The following is a 22108-nucleotide window of genomic DNA, read 5'->3' on the forward strand; positions in this document are numbered from 1 at the left end:
CCCCTGAAAACGGCTTAATTCAGGGGATGACACAAATGGGAGAACTACTCTTAAATACAAGGACTAGGGACTATGGTTGTATACAACTTGAAATCTGATAATGTATATTAAAAGATCTGTTTCCATTTCCTTGAGGCAAAGTATGAGTTTAGAAGCAAAGACAAGCATATAAAGGAGAACTGAATACATGAGAGAGCCTCAATATGCTTGTTTATGGCAAAGTGGTGTGTGCTTGTGTGTGTTTCCCAACCTTCCCCTGGGTGTGGTTTTTACACAGTCATTTCAACCAACGAGTATGCAGCTGAGAGATTTTCTGAAAATCTCTGCTGTCAATTTATGTCTATTGGTACTAAGAGGGGGAGTCCCTGGGTGGCTGAAAAGGTTAAGTGCCCAACTACTAACCAAAGGTTGGTCATTCAAATCCACAAGAGGTGCCTTGGAAGAAAGGCCTGGTGATCTACATCCCCCAAAGCAGCCATTGAAAACCCTATGGAGAGCAGTACTACTCCAAAACTCGTGGAGTCTCCATGAATTGGAATTGATGGCAACTGATTTTTTTTTTCAATATACTAAGAGGCAGCAGGTACATAATTTCTATTTATAGGAATGAATGCATTTCTAAAGGTTCATTTATTTATCTGTTTTGAATTTAAGGAGCCCTAGTAGCACACTGGTTAAAGTGATTGGCTATTAATTGAAAGGTTGGTGGTTCGAAACCACCAACTGCTCCACGGGAGAAAGATGTGACAGTCTGCTTCTGTAGAGGTTTACAGCCTTGCAAACCCTGTGGGATCTCTATGAGTTGAATTCAACTCAGTGGCTGTGGGTTGGTTTGGTGGTGCAGTGGTTACAGTGCTTGGCTGCTAAGCGAAAGTTCAGTGGTTTGAAGCTACCAGCTGCTCAGTGGGAAAAAGATGTGGCAGTCAGCTTCTATAAAGATTTACAGCCTTGGAAACCCCATGGGGCAGTTCTACTCTGTCCTATAGGTTCTTTATAAGTTGGAAACTCAGAAGTGACTTAACAGCAGTGGGTTTGGGTTTGGTTGTGGTTTTGAATTTAAGTTTAGAAATTCTACAACATGGAAGGTTAAACATTTGTCACCTACTTTGAACTTACTACAGCAAATAAGAGTGTTTTGTAAATCTTGTGTTTCTGAGTATTTATTTGGTCTGTCAAAAGTTGACATTTTTAAGAAACGGAGAAGTGTAGTGTCTAAAATTTGCTGGAAAAAAATTTAAAAAAATTTATTGTGCTTTAAGTGAAAGTTTACATGGAAAAATTTTAAGAGAAGTGTAGCTAAACTGTAGAAGCAGAGAAGAAGCCACACTGCTACTTTAGAAGAGAACTCCAATGGAACAGCAAAGACGGACAAAGAACCCTGAAGAAAGAGAAGAATCATTGGAAAAAGGAAGGAAGATGAAACAAATAGACGTACAAGATGCAAACAATCAACAAGCTGTAATTAAGAGGAAGGGCATGAAATAGGAAACATGTGCTACAGCTGGGAGAGCGGAAATACAAGACGTGGGGACATGGGTTAAAACACATAGGATAAATACGGCTTGGTGGAGACATTTCATTTAAATCTCTGTCTGAGCCACTTTCTCTATGATGAGAACCACTCACGAGGAATACACATAAAGCCAAAGCCTGCAGAGAACACACACAATACCACAGAAGCAACAGTGTGCACGTCACAGGGACATGATTTGACCCTTTGACTCACTAGTGCTATTTTGAGAAGAAAAAAAAAAATTGCTAACTATATCTAAATGGCAGATGGAAATAAACTTTTTTTTTTTTTAAATTAGTAACTATTAGAGTTTGCTACACAGCATATCTTACACTGGATCCAGCTAGTGTTAATGAAATCTCCAAGACCAACAGTTGCTATTAGGGAGACTTTAAGGTCCGTTTATCAGTAGTACTATTTTAAATATTCACTTGGTATGAGCACATACATCAATATGTTATTTCCGTAAAAATTTCATTTCAGTAGCTGAGTATGCATTAATGTATATTGAGAGCTAGGTGCCAACTAGATTCCAGCAAGTCCACTCCAGAGAAGAGATCAAAATGAATGAAAGCCTCCAATCTGTATTTCCCACTTAGAAAGAAAAACCTTCTCAAATTTCATTTGAAGATTTATGAGAAATTTGGAATGGAGTAAATGGTGGAAGGGTGTGGATTTTGAATGTACTGCCTAAAAACCTTGCCCTCTGCTGAGTAAGGTTGGGGCTGCCAAGTAGCTCTCGATAAGAGAGGGAATAGCCCAGACCTCCAGGGTCTTGGTGGAACTAGGCCATATATTAAATTTGGAAACTAGGATGACTTCCCTTCCAGGGCAACCCACTTAATCCTTCCTTATTGGGTAGAGTATTGAACTGCCCACATCCAAACCAAGCTCCAAAATTAATCAATCGAACACATAAGCGTCTCATAATAGGAAAGTATGTGAGATTTAGAGTATAGGATAGCAAACAAAACAAAACAAAACAAAAAAACCCCCAGCAAGTCCTACCCAGGGCTTTTTGGTCATAGGCAGTCAATACACAGGTTATTAAGAAAGGGATAGGCCCCCGGGGTGAAAATGAGGGCCAGCCTCTTGCTAAGAACTCTGAAAGAGCAGAGAATCTTCTGGTTCCTTTCTCAATGGCTTGTGAAATTTACAGTTTACTGGCTATCCCTGTGAGCTCACTGAATAGTCATCTTAAGTCACTGAGATTTGTGCAAATGTTGGCTTATTTCAGATGATGAGGTCAGAGTCATTGTGGGTGGGTGTGGGGAAGGCGGCTTAGCTGAGAGGCTGCCTGGGAAGCTGTATCATTTAGGAATATGTTCAGCTTCACATAACAGAAACCCCCTAAAGCGGCTTAAGCAGGGCTTGATTGATTTCACGTAACAGGCAGTTCAGGGTAGACAGATCAGGCCTCGTCTGGTGGCTCAGAAGCATAGCTAGGGACCACAGCCTTTCCATCTTTCTAATCCCTTATCTGTTATGTGCTTATTGGTTCAGGATCACAAGATGGCTGCTGCACCCCAGGCTTCTCATCTATAGTCCTGGCATGAAGTGGGCACAGTGAAAAGGCAATGGGGACCAGCTAAGAAGCACTTTCTGACAAGACTTTGCATTTTCATCCAGGGACTACATCTCATTGACCAGAACTGTTCATATGGTGGGGAACTGAGGGTAGAATCATCCAGGATAAAGGGGGTGAATATGAGACAGCAGTAGATCAACTTTGCAAGGCAAGAGTTGCCAAAATCAGAATGGAGGCTGAGGTCATCAGCCGTGTAGCTTAACAGAATCTGTCTGATCTGGACCCGGAATGAAGCCTCCTGAGGAAGGCCATCACTGAATTGCTTGGCCTTGGTGCCCATTTCACCAGCTCATTCCTGGTGGCCTTAATGAATGGTGTGCCCTTTGGGCTGTCCCAGGGAACATAATCCTCAAGTGTGGTTTTGGCCTCATATTCATTTCCATTCTAGCATGCCCATTACCTTTTTATCTGTTCCTCTTGTTATTTGCAAAGTAACTTCGGCATGTCTTCTTTGCTCAGTGTGGGCTGTCTTCGGAATTCTAAGAGCCACTCTAGCAGGAAGAAAGTGCTCCCACTGAGACATTTGCTCAGGTCACTATCTGTGAAATCTGTGCCCCACATTTCACTTGGGGTAGTGCACTCCTTGCTAGTCTGGTAGGGAGTGTCCCAGTTCCGAAACCCCGTCTTACTGCCTGCTTACTTGGACTAAGTTAGTAACCACTGTGCCAGTTTGGACACTATAAAAAGCAGATGGACTTAGACATGCAAGAGATTTACTGTAGGAAAGTCTAGTGAAGGGTAAAGGGAGGTGGGAGCAGGAACAAGTGGGGAAACTTCAGACTGCAATAACACCTGTGAAAGGAGAGAGGGAAGGAAGGAGGAATGGTAGGAAATGCCTGAACAGACCAAGGTGCAGTTTTGAGAAAGTCTTGGCCATATCGATGGGAAACTTCACAGCAAAGATTTCCCATTAGAGGAGTCCAGTCAGTGTTGGGCAGGAATAATCCAGCTCTAGTACCTCCATTCTGTTCTCATGCATAAAGTTTTCATTGGGTGATTTTCAGAATCATGTTTGGTAAAGTAGAGGGCCAATGAAAATGAGGGAAACCCTCAATGAGATGGATTGACACAGTAGCTGGCCTCAAATATACCAAGGATCGTGATGATGGTACAGGACTGGGCAGCGTTTTGTTCTGTTGTACAAGGGGTTGCCATGATGGAGCTGACTAGGCAGCAGCTAACAACGAGCACTTCCTTTGGGCTGAGGCATTGGCTGGGAGCAGTCTGGGGAGAGGGTGGCCTCAGCATGAACACTGCAGTAGATTCTGAATGTGTGGTAGCTGGAGGCTACGAGCTAATCACAGCCTTTGCTGCAGGTGCTCTCCGGAAGGTACACTGGAGCTTTTTTCAGTAGCAGGGGTGAATTAACTGGTAAGCAAGGTATGCTAAACCCGTGCATACCTCGCTTACTTGGATAATCCATCCTGGAGTAGAGTGGCTGTGTATCAGTAAGAGTCTGGAATTTAGAATTTGTCCAGAAAAGGGCACTGGGAAGGGGCTGGGTCCCCCAAGAGGGTGAGGCAGGAGGGAAATGGAGGGACTTGTGGTGGAATGGTGAGGAGACTTTTTGTGAGTGCTTTTTAAAATCTGTTATTCATTTATGGCCATGCAAGAGCATATCACATAGCATGTTATTTTTGTTGTTTTTGGCTGCCATCAAGTTGGCCCCTGACTCATGGTGACCCCCTGCACAACAGAATGAAATGCTGCCTGGCCCTATACCATCCCTATGATCAAAAAAAAAAAAAAAAAAAATTTTTGTTTTTTTATGATCAGTAGTAGCTAGGACCATTGTGATCCACAGGGTTTTCAATGGCTGATTTTCAAAAGTAGATCTCTAGGACTTTTGTCCTAGTCTGTCTTAGTCTGGAAGCTCCAGTGAACCCTGTTCAGCCTCATAGCAACACGCAGGCCTTCACTGACGGGGGGTTGTGGCTGCACATGAGGCACATTGGCCAGGAATGGGACCTGGGTCACCAGCACGGAAGGCGAGAATTCTACCACTGAACGCCACTGCCTCTTACTATAAACCTGTAGCATTAATGCATGGGTCAATGAATAAGCGAATTTAACTGTGAGTCTAAGAGACTATTCAGAATAAGCACAAACTTGCTTATTCAGTCAGTCCATGCTACAGTGGTGATAAGTTTCAATGTCGAAAACATAGCAGGAAGGCCTCTTTACTCCTCTCTTCCTGTCCTGCTCACACACACCTCACTCAGAGATCTAGAAACCTTCAAAGAAAAACTTCCTGTTTTCTTATTTAAAAAATTTTTGCTTTGCGTAACTCAAGAATGTAGACTTTCCATTTTAGCATTGCATAACCTGCCATGCTCCATCCCTTGCACATCTTTCCTCTTTCCGGTTGCCCTCTGCTATCCCACATCCCTTTCTGCATCTTCTCTTCAGTCTTTCTGTCCCACATCACATCTAACTCTTTGACCAAACTCTTTGCCCTTTCATCCGTCCAGCTGCTTTCCTTTCCTCCTTCTTCCCCTGTCCTGACAGATGACTCTCATCCCGTCACCCATCTCTGTCCTTCTGACATAGGTGAGCAGATAGATATACATGGACACCACGATGACCCATGCACACTTCTACCAGCTTTGAGCTCTCTGGACCCTCCTTTTGGCTGAGAAATTGGCTTCAGACTTCAAAGTATTCAGACACAATAAAAAAAAAATTTTTTTTTTTTTTTTAGATGTCAGTTATTTGACTTCACTCACCAGGTCAATCTGAATTCAAGAACTTTGACTTGAGAGGACAATGTTTCGATTTCATTACTTTCAAGTCTATAGATGACCCGGTGTAACACTCTCAAGGAGGGAAAGGAGAATACCTTTATGTCAGGACAGCTTGTAAAAGTCTTAGTGAAAGATGAGATTCGTTCTCCTTCTTTCAACACATTTGCTGATGTAAAATGCCTTACCTTTAAGGAGGTCAATATTTCTTCTACTTAAACTGTAAAATTACTAAGGAAAATCACATATTCTTCCATTGAGATAAAAATGCATTATGAAGGTTTAGTAAAACCATTCTTTTTTCCAAGTCCCTATGGAGTGCTTCATTCAACATTCAAGAAATGAATGTTAAAATAAGAAAATTTAAAACTGGCAGGTACTCCACAAACACAAAATGTACAAGATACATCTGAATATATACAAGCAAGGTATTAATCTATGTTCTCTTTAAGATGAATAGAATTTTGTTATCAGATGTTACTATTATTATTCTATTTGAAGTTGAGTACTATGATTACATATTTCCCCCAAGGACTTGGAACTCAGAACTTGAAATGAGGGGAGGGTAAGCTTCTGGGGTGGAGTGGGGTGGGGAAGACAGCTGATAGGATTTTATAGACTGCCAGGCTGAAGGCGGTCTCATGGATTCCTTGAGTCCAAAACCCTTAGGGCAACCTGAGCCCCCCTGTTATGTGGGAGAGATATTTCAGCAGGAATGGTAACTGGGAGAGGCCCTAGGAACAGGAGCTCTGAGCAATGTATGTGTGTGTGGGCATAGGGGGCTGACCTGTGACCTAGTTCTCTGCATTGTGAAGAACAAGAGATTTCTCAACCTCCTCACTATTGAAATTTTAGGACAGGTAATTCTTTGTTGTGGGGGCTCTTTTATGCACTGTAGGGTGTTTAGCAGCATCCTGTACCCACTAGATGCCAGTAGCCTCCTCCCTCCCTTATTGGACAACTAAGAATGTCTTCAGACCTGGCTCAATGTCTTCTGGGGAGTGAATTGTCCCCGGTTGAGATAAGAAACTGCCTTTGGTTATAGATGAGGAAGAAGGTTCAGAGAACTCATGAGAACTTCTCTTGGAGGAAGAGGAAAGATAATTTTAAGTGGATGTTCCAAACAAAGAAGCTGAACAGGTACAGGAAACCGCAGTGAGTAGCTGAGGAGGTGACTCCCTCAAGATCAACAAAGCAGACCCATGGGGCTCCAGGGAAGCAGGTAGAGAGCCCTTGTAGGGGAGGCAACTGAGTAGGAAGCAGTGATCATGGTTTTGTGCATTTTGAGGAGTCCTTTCCCCCTACCGAGTCTCTGATATTGATGTGGAGATCACCATTTGTTCTCCACCAGCAAAACCAACCCAAGGTCTCTGGTTAATCTCAAAGAGACCTTTTAAGATGAGGCAGAAGCTGGAATACCAGAGCTTGTCCCTAAGGTAGAGGACAGGGAAAGGCCTTGGGCAGGGAGTGATCCTGGCTGGAGTGGGTGGTTGCTTGGCCCACTGCCCGAAGAAAGAAACATGTTGAGTCCTGCAAGAGCAGTAGAATAAGCAGAGACAGCAGCTGCACAGGCTGGAAAAAGATATGGACAAGATGTAAAACACAGGAGACTTGGAGGCAGGAAAGGCAGCGCCCCGCGCTCAAGACTAGAGGGAAATTGCAAAAGGACTGAGAGCAAGATCCTTCAACTTTGAAAGAGAAATCAATAAGTGGGACATTTGGTCCTCTTTTTTGAGGCTTCCCATCAGAGGCCCTAGAATCTGCCACCCATCCTTCTCTCCTGCAGGACAGGACTTGCCCGGGGGAGCAGGTGTTGTGAGAGGGCTGTTCTTACAGCAGTTGACCCTAGAGGGCCATCTATGTCCAGGAGAAGGGTTGGTGGAGCCAGAGCCTCATCTGGTAGATAAAGTCTTAAAAGTCTGAGTGTAAGCCTCGCTGCTACGTGGCGGTGAGATTTCAGTGGGAAATAGGTGGCCAGGAGAGATTTTAGGAATGGTAGCAATATGTGTATGTGTGACCTAGTTCTATGCTATGTGGAGAACCAGCACAGCCACCAGGCTATGTGGAAATCTTACCAGGCAGGAGAAATAGGTTTAAATTCCTTCATCCAAGTACCACCATGTTCCCCTTTCCTCCCAGCAATTTCCAAACAGGGAGCCAAATCTATCTCCCAAGACCTGTGCAAAGAGTTGAGGAGAGCCTGCAACTTAAGAAGAAATGTGAGTTCAGAGTCTAAAGCTATTTGGCTTGAAGAAGATGGTTTTCACTTAAGTTCTTCACCTACACCTCCCGAGGAAAAAAATCCACTACTCTTTTAATCTCTGACTGACACCCAGGGCACTGTCAAAAAGACCTAAGACTACGTTTTAACAAAGGAATTATGCCAGAATGCACAAAGAGACTGCTAATGGGAAACCCCCCTGGGATGAGGTCTTGGAGAAGAGAATGAATGAGTCATCTGGTCTCCACTGCCCAGCACAGGGACTGGCAGAAAGAAGGCATCAGCATATGTTTGTAGATCGATGAGATGAATGAGTTGATTAATTAGAGGGTGAATGCCTCTTTGCACACTGGAGCCCTGCTGGGCTCCATCAGTGTTCGCTGCCCTGGCTTCTGGAGGCTGCCTGGTTCCTCTCACAAAGAAACAGGGACTGGGAGAGGAGGCTGAATGTGATGGTCCTTGCTCCCAGCTCCAATTCTGACTCTTCTCTGGCCACTGAGGCAAAGATGGCCCCAGGGTGGAGAGGAGCTTAAGGGCTAAAACCAAATCTCCTAAGAGGCACAAAAATAGGCCCAGCCCATCACAGAAAAGGCAGGGGGACAGTGTGCTGACCAATGGCAAAGGAGGAGTCTCCCCTATGGACACTGAGTTTATGACGTCGTCAGTTCTTCCAGGCTCTGCTTGCTGGTTGGACCTTCCTCCCAGGACCATTCTAAAAGGGAACACTTGCAAAGAGCTTCTGGGATGCGAAGGGGGCTATGACTTGGAGCATCTTGTGGATTTGGCTCTCTGGCTTTGGACATAAGATTGATACATATCTGAGGTTTATTTTTTTATTAGAGGCTAATTGATTAGTCCTGAGATGTGATGTCTAGAATGAAACAAGCTATGTGTGGGGGCACAGCATAGTAGGGAGGTCGGGTTCCAGGGCAAGGGGACCATATGAACCTTAGAGATCGGGATAGGTGTGTGTATCTCTTCCAACTAGCTCCAGCCTGGTGGCAGGCAAAGAATGCCCAACTACAGTTGCAGGATGTCCTAGGAAGATCTGGGGCCTTCGGTATCAGTGACCTAGGCTTTGGGAATTGAACCTGAAGTGGCTCAGGGAAGCCATCTTGGGAGGCCTTGGATTTCTGATGAGGCAGTGAGGAGTGGGAACAGGGAAATGGCAGCTCCAGTCATTCACCCATATGCTGCCAGGTTTGAACTTCTTAGTGTGACAGGATGCCTACAGGGGAGAAGAGGAGGAAAGATGGTGTCATGGATTGAATTGTGCCCCCCAAAATATCTGCCAGTTTGGCTAGGTCACAATTCCCAGTATTGTATGATTGTCTACCATTTTGTCGTCTGATGTGATTTCCTTGTGTGTTGTAAATCTCATCACTATGATGTAATGAGATGGAATGGTGGCAGTTATATTGATGAGATCTACAAGAATAGATGGTGTCTTTAAGCCAATCTCTTTTGAGATATAAAAGAGAGAAGCCAGCAGAGGACAGGGAGACCTCATCCCACCAAGAAAGCAGCGCTGGGAGCAGAGTACATCCTTTGGACCTGAGGTTCCTGAGCTGAGCTGTTCCCAGACCAAAGGAAGACTGATGCATCACAAGGACCTTCCTCCAGAGCCGACAGAGAGAGAAAGACTTCCCTTAGAGCTGCCCTGAATTCAGACTTCTAGCCTACTGGACTGTGAGAGAGTAAACTTTGTTAAAGCCATCTACTTGTGGTATTTCTGTTACAGCAGCACTAGATGACCAAGGCAGACAGGAGATGCCTCTACCCTCCTGAGGAGCAGAAAGGAGAGTCTGATGCTCAGAAATACAGAGAGGGAGCCTGGCATTTCTGGAATGGGCTGATGTCATCTCAGAAACTGAAATTGTCTGAGGAATATTTAACAGTAGCATCCTTATTTTCCCAGACGAAAGCTGGCCTCAATCAAAATCACTGCTTCCATCTTCTATCCTGAAATAAGGCCCAGGACACAGTATATATATATATATATATATATATATATATATATATATATATATATATATATATATATATATTTTCTCCTTTTGAAATGAAGACAGTAATAACACAAAGGTTGTTACAGAGAATCTTCCCCTGACACATATTGTCCCAAGCAGATTTCATATCTTGTCTAGCTTATATGCATACATATAGTATATGCTCAATAACTTTTTGAGGCAAAATTGCTTTAAGCAGCCCAGAATTATTTTGTTAAGTCTACATCCAGAAACCAGAAGAAAATGCTAAATTATAAACTGGGAACTGAATGTTTGTTGTGGAGCTAGCTGATCACAAAATACGTTTTCTCTTATTCCTGGTTACATAGCTAGACTACATTTCCCAGCCTCCCTTGCAGTGAGCGTGGCCATGTGATCAAATTCTAGCCAATGGAATGTGAGTGAAAGAGATTTTGACCTAGCCCATAAAACCCTCCCACACATACTCCTTGGCCTTAAACACCAACCTTGGTGATACTGGGAAGGATTTTGAGTTCCTGAATTGCCACTGGCAGACAGCTACTTGCTGATCAGAAACATCTAGTTTAGATTTCATATGAGCAATAAATAAACTTCAATTATGTACAGAACTGAGATTTTATTGTTTGTCCACTGTGTTATAGCAGTGTTACAGCTAGTGTTATCTTCAGTAATTCAGAAACTGGTATCCAGAAGTGAGATGCTGCTGTGTTAAAAACCTAAAATACACAGCTCCAGCCATATATTTTATTCAGTCTTATTCAGTCATATTCAGTCATGTCATGAGAAAATTGCTAACAGATGATGGCAACATGGAGGACCATGTTATGCGGAGGCAAAACATTTGATGAAATTGTTACCTGCAATAATTTTAAAAGCAGGCCATGTGCCTAATGAAGCCATGGCTCTCGGGAAAATGTGATGGCTTTTACTTTTTGCATTGTATTATGAAATACAGATATGCTCAGAGAGTAATTGGCCAATTTTCAAGCATAAATGGCAGGGAATAATAGAGAAAACCAGTGCTTTTAGCTGCCACGTGTAAGAAATAAGGCCTTGTAAGGCTTATCAGCTAAACACAATGATTTATTCCTGTAGTATATAGATCAGATTAATGGTGTGGCCTTATTACCTATTGTTTGAGGTGGCCTTCAGGTATTAGTTCTAGGAGGAGAGAGAGAATGAAGGCGAGGGAGCAAATAAATAAATTAGACTCGAAAATTATGTCTAAAAAAGGATTTGGGATATAATTACTGACACATGGAACTAAGCGGAAGAAAATATATCAGAAACCTGCTAAGTTTTTGAGGAACTTGGATTGCTAAGGGAACCGGTACAACCAGGGTGTAACTGGTTGCCCTTGAGTTGACTTCAACTCATGGTGACCACATGTGTGTTGACGTAGAACTCTGCTCTATAGAGTTTTCAGTGGCTGACTTTTTGGAAGTAGATCACCACCTCTTTCTTCCAAGGCGCTTCTGGATGGACTTGAACCTCCAACCTTTGGGCGAACCATTTGCACCACTCAGGAATTCCTGAGGAAGCCAGTAGTCTATAGTAATCAAGTTTTTGACTGAACCTTATAACAACTCTCAGCTACCCAATTCCTGTTCAAGCAGGAAGTGGGCTACAAAAGCAGTACTGCCTGAAGGAGGGCAGACTCACCATGCTCCCTTCAGCTATGGCTATGGAGGGTAATGGGCTGAGAGAAACCCTCCCAGAGGGCTGAGCCTGGAGCCAGGAGAGCAATGGATAAGGGACAGCCCCCAGTGGCAGAATCATGTTCTAATAAGGGAACTTCTTTCAATTCCAGGGCAAAGGGGCCTCTAAGACAGCCAGGTAGGATGTCGTCGCTGATTTGAACCACTGATGCTGTGGCCTGCTATTGTTCCATTTTCTAAACGGGACTTTTATTGTTGCTGTCCTGTCTCTGCTCCATGATTGTTTAATTGGTGTGTGCGGGGGCGAGGGGCATAGATACTGTCCTTTTAGTTCATAGGTTGCAGTAAGTGCCATGAGGAGCTGTCTGGCCTGATAGAGAAGACTGCTCATTCCCCAGAGAGCCTGGACTATGAGCTGGCTGCAGCATTTGGCGAGTTTTTGGGTGTCTCTCCTGGGGGAGGGGGGCATGAGCATGGGTGGGTTCTATGTGTATTAAGAAGGGAGAACCAGATACTTGGTTACCAGAAGGGCACACTGTGGCTCACCCTGCTAGTTGTTCACCAAACCTGCTTCCTCTTTCCCTGGACACATAACTACACTACATTTCCCAGCATCCCTTGCTGTGGGTATGTCTGAGTTTTCACCAAGGAAACATGGGTGAAAGTGATAGGCAGCAGTCATAAGCCTGGCCCATAAAACCCTCCCATGCTCAATCTTCTCTTTCTTACATGTTAAAGATGGCAGAGCTGCTGGGTGGAAGGGGCCTGGGTCCTTGAATCACTATTTGAAAGAAAGCCACATGCTGATCAAGAACACCTCTTTTGGACTTCACATGATACTATGGATTGAATTGTGTCCCCTCGAAATCCCTTCAAAATATGTGTTGAAGTCCTAACCCCTATATCTGTGAATATGGCCCTGTTTAGAAACAATGGTTTTCTTTTGTTATATTAATGAGGTCACATCGGAGTAGAGTGGGTCCTAAACCTGATAACTTCTAAATGGTGTCTTATAAAAAAGAGCAGAACACACACACACACACACACACACACACACACACACACACGGCAAAGGCAGACGCCATGTAAGGATCTTTCTACAAAAAAAGGAGTGCCGAGGACTGCCGGCAGACTTCAGAAGGCATCGACATAGCCGAGACCCTGATTTGGACTTTTTAGCTTCTAGAACTGTGACAAAATAAATTCCTGTTATTCAAAGTCACCCACTCGTGGTATTTGTGTTACAGCAGCACTAGGCAACTAAGACACGTGAGACTCTAGGCATTATTCTGCTGATATTTGGGGGGTCAATCTATTTCAGCAGCTCCATTAACTCATTGCTTTTGAGTCGATTCCAACTCATAGCCACCCTATAGGACAGAGTAGAACAGCCCCATAGGACTTTCAAGGCTGTAAATCTTTACGGAAACAGGTTGCCACACCTTTCTCCTATGAAGCGTCTGGTGGGTTCAAACCGCTGACCTTTTGGTTAGCAGCCGAGGGCTTTAGCCAGTGTGCCACCAGGGCTTCTTCTTCAGCAACTAGTGCTACCTTTACTAATATGATATTAGAAGAAAATTATTTGTTTGCATATATTCAGTGATGATTCTCTGAACTTTCGAGAACCACCCTCAACTCCCTTCCAGAATAGATTCCACCTCTCTCCGATTAACTTGAAGAAGTGTGGAGAAATCATTTGTTAGGGAATTGGAAGATTTGGACCCTAGTCACAGTCCTGGCACTTCTCCTAGCTGCATGACCTTAAGTTTATTTGTGCCCCATTTTATTTGTTTGTACCATTAAGGTATTAATAAGTGGTCCTGCCTATTTTACTAGGTAAATGTTTAAAGCAGATGAGATCAGACATGCCAGATTGCTTTCAGAACTTGAAAGTGCTGTGTACTTCTTTAGGTCTTATTTTTGTTGGAAATAAGGACGTTTTAGACACACACAAACATCACTATGTGCACAACCATGAAGAAAAGTTCCTTTAGACTTATTTTTCCCCAACGATAACAATGGGATAAATAAAATCTCCCTCATAGGCTTGTTATGAGAAGTCAATTAAATAATATGTGCAAAGTGCCTAGTATAGGGCATAACATAGTAACTGCTCAATAAATGTTACTTTTAAAGAGCTCAAGTGGTGCAATGGTTAAGTGCTCTGCTGCTAGCCGGAAGGCTGATGGTTTGAACCCCCCAGCGGCTCCACGGGAGAAAGTTCTGGCAATCTGCTCCAGCCTCAAGGAAAATTTGGAAACAGTAGCAGGGAATTTAGTGTCAAATTCATTCCCCACACACCTTATCCTTCATCTGTCCTATTGCTCAAACCCAGCAGGAAAAATTTCTGCTGTTGTTTTTCTCATTCTTGTTTCCCTTTCTCTTTCTCCAGGCTGCAACCTCTACCCCCAGCTACCTTCTCCTTTTTCTTCACGCTGTTCCCTCCTTCCCTCTACCTTTCACTGTTCAATCCTGTTTCTTTTTAATTTTATTTATTGTGAAAATACACACAGCAAAGGATACACTGTTTCAACAAATTCTACATGTACAATTCAGCGACATTGTTCACATTCTTTAAGTTGTGTAACCATTCTCTGTCCTTCTCCAGATCATTCCCCCACCGTCAATGTAAAGTCACTGGCCCCTAAGTTTTCATCTCGCCTTTTGAGGTGCTGTTGTCAGTTTGATCCCACATAGATAAATCTTTGAGAGAGCACAACTTAAGGAAGACATGCTTTACTAATTAGGCTAAACTGTTGTTTGTTTCAAAGCAGACCTTGGGGGAAAAGTTTTGGTTTGAGGTTTCAGGTATAAAAATTATCTCAGGGCGATAGCTTCAGGTTTTCATGTAATCTCAATGGCTACAGAAGGTCTGGATTCCATTGAGAATTTGAAATTGTCCCCCCTCCCGTTTTGACCAGGGTTCTTCTACAGAATCTTAGATCAAAACATTCCATAATGATAGCCAGGCACCATCCAGTTCTTCTGGTCTCATTGCACATTTCTCATTTCTGGTCTCATTGTACTGCTTACTCCAGTTCCTTTACTGAGCCTGTTCTCTGTGTCCCTGACAACACTCCGTTTCACTTTTTTTTTTTTCACCCCTCTGTGTTCTGTATGGGCCCTGGTGGCACAGCAATTAAGAGCTCGACTGCTAACCAAAAGGTCAGCAGTTCAAATCCACCAGCTGCTCCTTGGAATCCCTACAGTGCAGTTCTGCTCTGTCCTGTAGGGTTGCTATGAGTCCGAATTGACTTGACAGCAACGGGTTTTTGGTTTGTTTTCTGTACATGGTCTTTTTAATTATCTGGACTTTGCTTCTGGATTTAGAAAACCACAGCACGTTCACTGTCACTGAAGAGACCATCTGAAATAGAGGTAGGTGAGTAAGTTTAGAGAGATACAGTTTTACTTTTCACAGCTCTAAGGTGTGAAATTCATAGGGTGTGAGATCAACAGGTCCCCGGGTGATACAAACAGTTTGTGCTCAACTACTAGCCTGTAGGTTGGTGGTTTGAACCCATCTAACAGCACCAGGTAAGAAAGGTCTGGCACTCTGCTTCTGTAAAGATTACAGTCAGGAAAACCCTATGGAGCAGTTCTACTGTGTAAGTGACTTGAAGGCGACAGGTATAGGGTGCTTTGGAGTCCCCGGGTGGTGCGAATGGCTAATGGACTCGGCTGCTAATCGAAATGTTGGAGATTTGAATCTGTTCAGAGATGCTTCAGAAGAAAGGCCTGGAGATCTACTTCTGAAAACTCAGCCATTGAAAACCCTTTGGAGAGCAGTTCTACTCTGACGCACATGGGGTCACCACGAGTTGGAGTTGACTCAATGGCAACTGGTTTATTTTGGAGTATGTTTAGAGAGAGGCAGTGTTACTTCTCCCAGGTGGAAAGGGTGCTTACTGTGCTGTTGATACAGGAGACACAGCTTTTATTTACGACTAATTCTTCTAAGAGCCTTAACAAGAGTTTAAATATAAATCCTGCTGTGTAAAGCGATCCCTTAGAAAGAGGTGCGTGTTCTTTTCCTTTAACCATGATTTAGCTTAGAAAAACCTTGTATTTGTCAATAAAAGTAAATCCCCATTTTGATCATTCTCGGAGGCAATGATTTCCATATTCTGATGTTACACATGATAATTGGATAACAACCTCAACCATAATAACAGTCAGCATTTACTTGAAGACAGAGGTGAACACAACACCGTCCTTGTCCTCGACAGCTCACAGTCTGCTTTATAAATCCGGTTCCAATTAAATCTAATTACTAGAGCATCTTAATGCCACACTTTATTCTGCGTAAAGGAAAGACTAAGTTTTATCCTGTTTATTTTGTAATTCAGGGAGGACTGATAATAAATAAAGCAAGCTTGTCTCAGTTCCTTATTCTTCTATTAAGCAGCAATTAACTTTTGCTTTTCTTTTTTTCTTACTCCTTTAATTCCCTCAGCTCATTCTAATTCTGAGCAAAATGGCAGCTTTATCATATGTACCAATCTAATGACTTTCTCCGTTTCGTTCCATCCACATTCTGTTTGGACTGAAAATCTGTAAAGGATATAGAATAGGCGAAAGTCGGCCTCAGGGAAGAGACCATCCACAGGCCATACTTTGGAGGAATTTCTGTCAAGTCCAGAATCAAGTGGACCAGTCCCTCACCTGCAGCTTTCTTTCCAGAGGAGCAGTGGGTGGGGAAGGATGTAAGGAAATACCTCCTGATTCGGAAAGCAGAAGGATGGGCCTTGGGACAAGAGGGGATTGCCACCCCTGGATTCCTGTTTCCACTGTGGATTGCTAGCAGCTGAGAGCAGCTGAGTTGCATATGGCTTTACCAAGCTGATGAGGAGCAACAATGCTGGGATGGAGCCAAAACAAACATACAAACACTAAAGCAGTTGCTGTGGAATAGATTTCAACTCATGGTGACCCCATGTACGTTAGAATAGAACTGTGTTCCATAGGGTTTTCAATGGCTGATTTTTTGGGAAGTAGATTGCCAGGTCTTTCCTCTGAGTTGTTGCTGGAAGAATTTGAACTTCTAACCTTTCAGTTAGTAGCCAGATGTTTTACTGTTTGCGCCACCCAGGGACACCACCAGAAAACAACTATACTGGGTATCTGGGAGAGAGGCTGGGACCATCCATAGCCTGTCTGCTTTGGGCTAGACTGTACACTCCATGAGAGCAGGAGGTAGTGACTGAAATACCTGAGCTCCTTCCTGAGGAAGGGGAAGAAGAGTGGGCCTGGGCAGTGACCATAGAGTGGCTGGCCACCACGCCATGTGGCTCCCACTGCTTGACCAGTTTCAGGATGTACCCCACACAGGAGACCACCCTGGGACATGCCACATGGAATGAAGGACAGTTTGAGCTGCTGAGGCTTCTTCAAAAAGCAATTACAGTCAAGACTCTCTGACTCAGAACTTTGGAACCCAAATGGGGGGAAAATATTGGAGATGTGGTAGCATCAAATGGCAGCCAAATTGAGAAAACTAAATGCCAAAAAAGTATGTGTAAAACGTAAGTAGGCCAAGCAGGGACAGCAGTTGCTGAAGCACCGATAATAGGCAGCCAGTGATCCTCAACGGAGGAGAAAATGCCCAAGGAGAACTCCCCAGGCTCTTTGACCTGATATAGCAGATCACAAACAGGGATTTGGGTGTCTTCAGTAACAGCCTCCACTCAAGCCATTTCAAGACACCATTATGCTCATCTACCCAGAGGCACCAACAACATGGGGCCCAGGAGAAGTTGTACAGCGGGAAGATAGAAGGCCTCAGAGGCCAGAACAGGCTCAGAGGAACAGCTTAGCCCTGGTGAAAGGAGGGAAGCCAGGATCTTACCTGTATGTTGAAATTCTTGGGAGGTTAAGGGTGATCCATGCTATGAATTGGAAGAGGGGACAGAATTCCAGTGGGGAATGGGAGGCTGGAAGAAGACCTTAGGAAGGGAACCTTCAATTGAGGGGAAGAAAGTGGTGAAGTCGTTGGACCTAGCTTTGTGTATGTGAGGAACCAGAGCCTACAGAGAGCATGGAGGGACTCAAAGGGGGCACAAACAATAGGTAAAGTGCCCTTCTACCAGAAATTCTCACACAGAGTAAGGATTCCTAACCACAGAGAAGAGAAGACCCACAAGAGCTGCATAAGGTCTGCTGTTCACAACAAAACAAGGTCTGAGGAAAGCAGGATCAGAGGCAACAGTCTTTGCTTTAAGAAAAATCTTATAAATTATGTTCCTAAGTTACAGACTTAGAGTCATCTCTGACTCGTAGTGACCCCACGTCCAATGGGACAAAATGCTGCCTGGTCCTGTGCCATCCTCACAATCGTTGTGTCTGAGCTCGTTGTTGAAGCTGCTGTGTCATTCCACCTTGTTGAGGGTCTTCCTCTTTTTCTCTGACCCTGTACTTTACCAGGCATGATGTCCTTCTCCAGGGATGGCTCCCTCCTGATAACATGTCCAAAGTGAGACAAAGTCTCATCATCCTGGCTTCTAAAGAGCATTCTGGCTATACTTCTTCCATGACAGATTTGTTAGTCCTTCTGGAAGTCGATGGCACATTCAATATTCTTCAGCAACACCATAATTCAAATGGGAAGGTGTGGGGAACCATTCTGAAGAGGGGGGCTAAAACTGGAGCAAAGATGGGGCATGGATGTAGAAGTAATGCAATTTGTAGCAGGGTGGAAGGAGGCAATTTTCTTCAAGGACTTGGAGATGAGGTCTTTGGAGTGAAGGGGGCTGGAATTAAGGATGGAAGCTGAGGATGAAAACCTAAGGAACAATATGTGGGGGGAGATCAAGCAGTCTTTGCATCACCCACCCGGTAGCAACTTATATGTGGTCTGTCTTTTCTACTTTCTGTTTCTTCCAATGATGCCTCAGTCCCATCGGGAGCTCCCATAATCAGTACTCTCCAACTTCAAGCTACCCCTGGATCTAATAAGTAAAGGAAGAGAAAGGAAGTGAGTTAAAGGCTCTCAGAGTTAAATTCTGGAACATCTCTGTGGTGGGCTCTTTGCCAAGCATGCTAGATATGATAATTTCATGCTCCAGATTCCAGTGACTATTTTAGAGTTCACATATCCTTTCCTGGTGATATTGACTGAGCATCTCACAGAGAAACGTGAGATGACAATCGTTGGTTTCCAATTCTATGATCATTCATTTTTAGTAAGGTAGAGGAACCCGTATGACAGAGACCCAAGGCTGAATCCAGCCCCCTGAGGATAAAGAAGAGAAGGATGAGGTCGGAATGGAGGGGAAGATTATGACTGTTATCCTCTCATGCAGAGGCTGGATTGATGATATCTCTACTTGCTGACTCAGTCTCTCTAGCCCTAGGGACCACCATAACCAATGCTGGCTCTAGAAGGGGATGGAGGGGACCCTTGGCTGGGGAGGGTATGCAAGGTCTGATGGTGGACATAGAAATCACACTTGGTTAAAATTTCTTCCTTCTTTCAGGGCTGGTTGACTGCCTCTAAGATTTGAAGTCTGGAAGATGAGATCCCAGCAGTGTCTAGAACAGGAGAACCCCAAAACTGGGAGGGACCTAGGGAAGGAAGACTGCCTGGATCTCAGGGGTGGTGCAGGAATATGCGGCCTTCAGGGCTGGGACTGGCTTAGAGGGTAGGGAGAGCAAGCTCAAGTCACTGCTGTAGCATAGAGTCAGGGGCCCTGGGAGACCCTGGGGATGGCAGGGTCAGTGACCTATTTCTGGTAGATGAGATGCAAGGTGACATAGGAAGGTCACACAAGGACTCTGATAAAGGGAGGGACAGGACCTCTAGAACTGGTGCATTTGTCAACCTGAGACCAAAATTATATTTTTTAGAATGTGAGTTATAAGCTCTTGGTGTGGCAGGAGAGTGTGGGAATGACGAGTGGAGAAATCTTGAAGAGGAGTCCATGATGGTACACAGAATATATGGAAGAGCCGGATTCTGGGGTGGAGAGGGGCTGTCCCAGGACCATTTGGTCAGATGTTTATATATATGTGTGTGTGTGTGTGTGTGTATATATATATATACATATATATTTTTTTCCCTGCAAGGCCAGACAACTTATTAATGTTCCCCACGTTTTAATCCCAAAATAAGGGACAGAAAACAGTAGTGTATTTTTCTAATAGAGGCTATTCTGGCAAGAACTCAGTAGCAGCACATTTGTTGTATTTATTCTTGTTAATTGACATTTAACTAAATCACTGTAGGTTTCCTAAGTATCACACAATTAATTTCGGCATTTGAGAGCTTCAGGGACCAAGCCACAAAGTCTGACTTGAAGGCATCCGGAGGTTTGGACAGCAGTCAAGGGAGAACAAACGCATAGAAGTGGACATTTAAAGAACAATGACAGTGTTTAAAACAAACAAACAAACAAAACAAACTTCAGTGTGTTATTTATTGTTTTTTTCTCTCTTCCCCACCCCTTTTCCTCACCTTTATATTTTTACTGGTAGAGAGTACCCGTCTTTGTTGTCAGCTTTAAATGATTGTAACAAGCACTGACCAATGTATTCAAAGACATGGGAATTCTGGTCTTTTGATTCCACTTCCCTCTAGCTATAACTTTCAGCAATCACCTAATGCTTTTGGACTTCAGCCTTTTAATTTGTAAAATGAGGATAATAATAAATGGTCTTGTCCACCTTTCTTGGTAGTTGTTTTGAGAAATGGGATACTAAATCATTTTTGTAACTCTAAAACCTGTACAACATTTCATATAGCAGAGAGGCTAAGAGCACGGGGAAGGAGTGGCCAGGAATAGACATGGTCCGGGAGGGGTAGTTGGCTGTCAGGTCATGAGGAGTCTTGCATGAAGGCCATGTGAAGAAGTGTGGGCTTTGTCTAATAAGCAACAAGGAGAGGTTGAGTGGTTTTAAATGGGAAAGTGTTATTGCCAGATTTGGATTTTAAGTGAGTTCCATTTTAGAGGTGCAGAGTTTGAGGACACTTGGGACATGGAGGTGGACATGTCCAGGGAGCAGTTGGATGTAGAATTTTGTAGTTCTCTCACCTCTGTGAGGGTAAGTTTTGGGAGGACAAGTTGAAGGGCAATGAGACCAGAGAAGAGATTGTTACAATAAAGACAATGAGTGCCAGAATGAGGACAGGGGTTAGTAGTTGGGATGAACAGCAGAGGGAAAATAAACTTAGGAGATAATGTTAAGAGGACACTGATAAAGCATATTAAAGTCCTTGAGGTGAGCATTGATTAACATAAGATTTTACTGAGCTCTGCATGTGTTACAACCTCTAGCATAACCACCAAAAGAATAGAAATAGAGTACAAAGCTTCCAAACTAGTAAAAGGAAAAATGAAATAGAAAAGTAAACCAAGTAATCTACAAGAAGGCAAGAAAAGAATAATAATGATAGTTAAACAAAACAAAGTAAAAAAACAAGAAAAGTTAAATAAAACAAAGTGGAAAAACAAGAAAAGTAGAAAACACAAAACAAGATGGTAGACATAAATCTCAGTCTACCACTAATCTGAATAAATGTGAATGGAATAAACCATCCAGTTAAAAGATAAATACAGTCAAGTGGGATTATTAAAAAAAAAAAAATCAGCCATATTTTGCTTACAAGAGACACTTAAAATAAGATATAAAGTTGAAAGTAAAAAGATGGAAAAATATATTCCAGGTAGACATTAACCTATATGGGTGTAGCTATTTCAGCCAAACCGTATACAGGTATAGCCATAGCAGATAAAACAGATTTTAAGGAAAAGCAAAGAGGACTTGAAGCACTTACTGAGGAAGATCAAAGACTACAACCGTCAGTATGGATTACACTTCAACATGAAGAAAATAAAAATCCTCACAACTGGACCAATAAGCAACATCATGATAAACAGAAAAATGATTGAAGTTATCAAAGATTTCATTTTGCTTGGATCCATAATCAATGCTTGTGAAAGCAGCAGTCAAGAAATCAAATGGTGCATTAAGAAGGCTCTGATACACAACATTGGAAAGAAAAAGGCAATGTTAACCATATATACTACAGAGATTAAAATGTGATGAGATACTATTATAAATAACAATGTGTTTAAAAACTTTGCTAAAATGGATAAATTCCTAGAAAAATATAACCAAAAAATTGACCCAAGAAGAAATGGAAAACAAATTTTGTGTAACCACTAAAGAAAAGAATCAGTGATTAAAAACATTTCCAAAAACACATAGTTAGGTCTAGACCCTTTGTATGTTAGTTCTAACAAACATTTAAGCAACATTAGTTCTTATCTCACACAAAATCTTCCATAAAATAGAAAAAAAGAGAATTTTCTTCTACTTATTTAATGACACAAGAGTAACCAAGGCATTAAAACTAGACAAGAATGATAAGAAAAAGGAAAACTTCAGGCCAGTTTCA

This window comes from Loxodonta africana, chromosome 13 (genome assembly GCF_030014295.1).
Source record: "Loxodonta africana isolate mLoxAfr1 chromosome 13, mLoxAfr1.hap2, whole genome shotgun sequence".
Classification (NCBI taxonomy): domain Eukaryota; kingdom Metazoa; phylum Chordata; class Mammalia; order Proboscidea; family Elephantidae; genus Loxodonta; species Loxodonta africana.